General features: G+C 37.6%; 1 long non-coding RNA gene across 2 annotated transcripts; it reads left to right on the top strand.

Annotated features, from left to right (window-relative positions):
* The first annotated feature begins 452 nt into the window (after positions 1–452).
* On the top strand, positions 453–3,126 carry LOC110794137 (uncharacterized). 2 transcript variants are annotated; one of them, XR_002534939.2, is made up of 4 exons: positions 453–826; positions 2,400–2,482; positions 2,572–2,627; positions 2,838–3,126. It is a non-coding gene; the product is annotated as an uncharacterized lncRNA (long non-coding RNA). The 2 variants fall into 2 exon arrangements; XR_002534940.2 differs by lacking the exon at positions 2,838–3,126 and having other exon boundaries at positions 459–826; positions 2,572–2,813.
* The last annotated feature ends 2,750 nt before the right edge of the window (positions 3,127–5,876 follow it).

Raw genomic sequence — 5,876 nt, 5'->3', positions numbered from 1 at the left:
ATAAAAAACCAAATAAAAGGTTTATGTGTCACCTGCAACTTATTAGGCGACACACAATGTTTTAAAGTCGCCTTTTATAGAGTAGGCGACTCGAAAAGTAAAATTTTACGAGTCCCCTGCACCATAAAATGGGACGTGTATACTTTATGTGTCGCCTTGTATATTGCAGGGGACATATATAGTTTACGTATCGCCTCTTGCATTATAGGCGATACTATAGAGTTGAACTTATGTGTCCCCTTTAGTTTACAGGCGACACCGTAGCCTTATGTTTGGTTTACAACGACACCGTAGCCTTATGTGTATAGGCGACTTCTTATGTGTAAATTTTAATTTTAATTTTAATTTTAATTTTAATTTTAATTGTAATTAATTTTCGTCTCAAAGGGAGCATTGACCGTCTACTTATAAAAAAAGTTATAAAAACTTTTAAAAAAGGAATTACGTCCTTAGGAAAAGGAAAAGGAAAGGAAAGCTCTTCTTCAGCATTACTCCTTTATGAGCCCTAAACGGCTAAACCCTTCATCACCGAAATTGAAACCGGCCTGCACAATTAAAATTCAACACTCACGAAACGAAAACCTCCATCAATGAAATCGAAACTACCATCAAGGCATCAATACTCACGAAAATAAAATTCTCCATCAACAAATTGAGAATCGCGAAATTGAAACCCTCCATCAACAAATTGTGAATCGCGAAATTGAAACCCTCCATCAATAAATTGAGAATCGCGAAATTGATGCGAAAGATTCAGAGACAATCACTTAGTCACCGCACGAAGCCGTCGAATCAGCAGTAGCGATCCCTTCCAAAATGGTCTTCGGTTCGTCCCTCTTCCTCTTCTCTATTCATGTAATTTGATTTAGTGATTGTTAGTTACCTGTATATTTTTTCTGGAATTGATTGATGAAACATTAGGTTTTGATATTTTTATAGAATTAGATTATGATTGTTTGAGTTGGGAACACAAAGAACATAATTAATTGATACTGTTGTTATTCTCTGGAATCAGAATACTGTTCGTTAAAAGTACTAGATGTTGGTGGAAAGCCAAACTTAATCATATGTTTTATTGAAGGTATATTCCTTGCATTGGAGTTCTTCTATTACCGATTCCAACTCTAGGAATTGGACTTTGTATCAGTGATAATCACAAGAGTAATTTCAGGAGGCTTAAGTTTGATTCATTGAAAAAATTTCATTTCATTGATCAATTTTCTAATTTTCTTTATCAAGCAATAACAGCAGAAGTGCGACTTAAGGAGGCTTAACTTTGATCCAACTTCAAAACTTTGCATTTTTTTTTACCATAATTAGAATTAGGAAAAGATGTTTCAATGCTTGTTGTCTCAAAATAATGGTCCAAATTTGATTGGGTTTTTTTTTTTAAGCAATACAACTACTCCTAATGGCGTTTGGCATAGAAAGTTGCGTAAAGTGTGTTTGATCGGAAGGATAGAAAGTTCTGTAAGGTGTGCTTCTCTGATAGAATGATTGACTCTGTCTAGATAATGTATATTGGGGCACTTGGAGTGGATCACCAAGTGGATCTCCAAGCAGCTCTCCAACAAGAGTAAGCATAGCAGATGGTGTAGTTGAGTTGGAGTGTTCCAACAGACAGGAAAGAAATTCAGAAGGGGTTTATTGACTAAAAGTAATAAAACAAAGGTGTTCTTTTAAGGTGCTTCGAGGCCAAAAGGTTTTTAAGTTTCCAACATAGAGTTAAATTCATAAGGGGTTTATTGACTAAAAGTAATGTTGAACTCGTATAATTATTTACAAGTATAGGGTAAAGAAATGCAGTGCGCACTAGTGTTAGAAATAACATAAGCACATAGTCTGCACTGAAGTATGCCTTTTCAATTCAAAATGCTTTTTTCTCTTATTTAGGGATATTTTTATTAGAAAAGTTACGGATTTGAAAAGGTTTTAGTTTATTTAGAAGATATTGTGAAGTTTTTGAAATATGTTGTCTCGCCAATCATGTTATTTTGCACAAATTGAATTCAACTCTAAGATGTAAAGAACTATATTTTCTTTCCATTATTAAGAAGACTATATTTCCTTATCATATAGTAATCTGTATAGGACGATGATTAATGTGAGCCGACCCCAAAACATTTTGGGACTAAGGCTGTATAGGAGGTCTTTTAAGTAATCTGTATAGGAGGTCTTTTTAGCCGACCCCAAATATGTTGTTGTTGTATAGTAATCTGTATAGGAGGTCTTTTTACTATTATTACGAAGACTACTTTTATGAAGTATGTTTGTATATGGCTGTTTGAGGTAGGGATAATTGATTTTCTAGATCTTTTACTTTTGCTTGGGAACCTATAGAATCAAAAGTATTGGACTGTGAGAGAAGGGTATGTGCTGAATGCCTGTAATATATACAGGATGCGAGGAATAAGAATATCGAGAATGTTCTGATTTGTATGGTGATCAGCTCTACACGATGGACTATATGGATCTTGTGCAGGTATTGGATAAGATTCTTCTTGATTTGAATTAATGTAATTTTGGTCACCACAAAATTATCTTAACTATCTTCGCTTAAATCACTTGCAGAGTCACATTGACAGAAACTCCGATATCACAGTTTCTTGTGTTCCTGTTGGTGAGACGTATGCTTCCACAGTTCCACAGTGACACTTGTATCATTTTTATTTAATACTTATTATCTCATATGTTTACTTAAGTTTCCTACCTGTATATGGCTTCATTTACGCCTAAGTTGTCCTGTTTTGTGAAAAACCCCAGGGGGCTGACTTGGAATCTATGGTGAAAAAATCTTTCTATTATGTGCTTATCATTTTGATGTTCGGTTTTTGCAGCAAGTGGACACCCAAATCCTTGGATTATCTCAAAAAGATGCATCAAGTAACCCTTACATTTCATCCATGGGAGTTTAGGTGTTTAAGACAGATGTTGTACTTAAACTTCTAACACATGCATATTACCCAAGATGCAATGACTTTGGGTCTGAAATTCTTCCTTATGCTGTGAAGGATCATAGTATTCAAGTATAATTCTAAAAGATGATCTCTTTGCTGTGAAGGATGTATTACTCATTATACAAAACGTCGGCATCTGGAGTGACTTTTCCCTCTTTTCAGCTGAGTATTTTAAGCAGTACTACCATTAATTCTTCTTGAAAGCCTATTAGCTCAAATGGTAGAGCAATGTGCCGGCACATATATGTAGGTTCGAGTCCTACATAGGCTGCAATTATATATATGCGCTAAAAACAATAAAAAATTGTAATTCTTATTAAGATGAGACTCAATAGCAAAAACTAAAATATGCATCACCTCGAACAAATGAGGCGACACCATAGAGTATCATATACATCGCCTCAAACAAAGTAGGCGACTCTAAAGAGTACCATATGGGTCGCCTCTAACGAAGTAGGCGACACCATAGAGTACCATATACGTCGCCTAAAATGAATTAGGCGACACCATAGAGTGCCATTTACATTGCCTCAAACGAAACATGCGACACGATAGAGCACCATATGTGTCGCCTAAAAGTATAGGCGACATCATAGAGTACCATATGCGTCGCCTCAAGTGAAGTAGGCAACTCAAAAATATACATACAAATTCGTAGATTTCCTCTTTGGAGTCGCCTCCAACGTAAGAGGCGACACATAAACCGCCCTACAGTGTCGGGTGACAGGCGACACGTAAAGAAGGCACCTACAGAATCGCCCCCTGTGGAGTCGCCCATAAGGCGACTCTATAGATGGTTAAGAGGCGACTCCAAAAGGGGTTTTTGTAGTAGTGAATGTATCCTTGTGGGCTATCCAAAGGAAACAAAGGGGTATTACTTCTACAATACATCTGAGAACAAGGTGTTTGTTGCTCGAGATGGTATCTTTTTGGAAAAGGATCACATTTCCAAAATGACAAGTGGGAGAAAAGTAGACCTCGAAGAAATTCGAGTCGAACAACAAACTCTAGAGAATGCTCAAGATGACATTCAGGATGAAACTCAGAGATCTTTAGAAGTTTCTGGTGAGAATCATGGACAATCTAGAGATGTAACCCCACGTAGATCGCAGAGATATAGATCTCAACCTGAAAGGTACTTAGGTATTTTGACGAACGAGAGCTATGACGTTCTATTACTTGAAAGTGATGAACCTGCGACTTACAAGCAAGCTATGACGAGCCCTAGCTCCAAGCAGTGGCAAGAAGCCATGCAATCTGAATTAGACTCCATGTATGAAAACCAAGTTTGGGATTTGGTCGATTTGCCAGATGGCTACCAAGCCATTGGAAGCAAATGGGTTTTCAAACTCAAAAAGGACAAGGATGGAAAACTTGAAGTTTTTAAAGCTAGATTGGTTGCAAAAGGTTACAGGCAAGTCCACGGTGTGGATTACGATGAAACCTTTTCACCAGTTGCAATGCTAAAGTCTATTCGGATAATGTTAGCAATCGCTGCATATTACGATTACGAAATATGGCAGATGGATGTCAAAACCGCTTTCTTAAACGGCGTTTTAACAGAAACTGTATTTATGACACAGCCTGAGGGTTTTGAGGATCCAAAGAATGCTAAAAAGGTATGCAAGCTAAAGAAATCAATCTACGGATTGAAGCAGGCATCCAGGAGCTGGAATATACGTTTTGATGAAGCAGTCAGTGACTTTGGTTTCATCAAGAACGCAGACGAAACTTGTGTATACAAGAAAGTCAATGGGAGCAAAATTTCTTTTCTAGTATTATATGTCGACGACATATTGCTTATCGGAAATGACATTCCTATGTTGAACTCTTTCAAGATTTGGCTTGGGAAATGTTTTTCGATGAAGGATCTAGGAGAAGCACAGTACATATTGGGCATCAGGATTTACTGAGATAGATCTAAAAGGATGATTGGACTTAGTCAAAGCACTTATATCAATAAGGTGCTTGATAGGATCAAGATGGCAGACTCCAAGCGAGGCTACCTACCCATGTCTTATGGAATGACTCTAAGCAAGACTTAGTGCCCAAAAACACTTGATGAGCGTAGACGAATGACTCTAAGCAAGACTTAGTACCCATGTTCATATGCATCATTGATTGGTTCAATAATGTATGCTATGATATGTACACGCCCGGATGTTGCGTACGCACTAAGTGCTACGAGCAGATACCAGTCAGACCCAGGAGAGGCACATTGGACTGCTGCCAAGAATATTCTGAAGTACCTGAAAAGGCACAAAGATGACTTCCTGGTCTATGGTGGAGATGATGAATTAATTGTTAAAGGCTATACGGACGCAAGTTTCCAAACCGACAAAGATGATTTCAGATCATAGTCTGGGTTTGTCTTCTGCCTCAACGGAGGTGCAGTAAGCTGGAAAAGTGCTAAGTAAAGCACCATTGCGGATTCTACAACTGAAGCGGAGTACATTGCTGCACATGAAGCAGCAAAGGAAGCTATATGGCTAAGTAAGTTATTAGGTGAACTTGGTGTAGTCCCCTCCATTAAAGGCACCAATAGCTCTGTATTGTGATAATAATGGAGCTATTGCAAAGGCAAAGGAGGCTAGACACCACCAAAGAGTCAAGCATGTACTTCGTAGATTTCACCTTCTACGAGAGTTCGTTGAAAGAAAAGAAGTCGAGATAAGAAAGATTGGAACTGATGATAACATCTCAGATCCATTGACTAAACCTCTGCCGTAGGCGAAGCACAACTCGCACACTGCAGCTATGGGAATCAAGCATATTGGAGAATGGCTTTGATGTCCTTGTTTAATGTTTTAAAGTTTTAGAGTTTAATTCTTTGTAAAACATTATTGGTTAATCATTCACAATAAATGAATAGAACTCATTTTCCATTTAATTTGTGGTTTATTAAATGATGAGTCCCTT

Source organism: Spinacia oleracea, chromosome 4 (assembly GCF_020520425.1).
Source record: "Spinacia oleracea cultivar Varoflay chromosome 4, BTI_SOV_V1, whole genome shotgun sequence".
NCBI lineage: Eukaryota > Viridiplantae > Streptophyta > Magnoliopsida > Caryophyllales > Amaranthaceae > Spinacia > Spinacia oleracea.
This window is presented reverse-complemented; position numbering and strand designations above follow the sequence as displayed.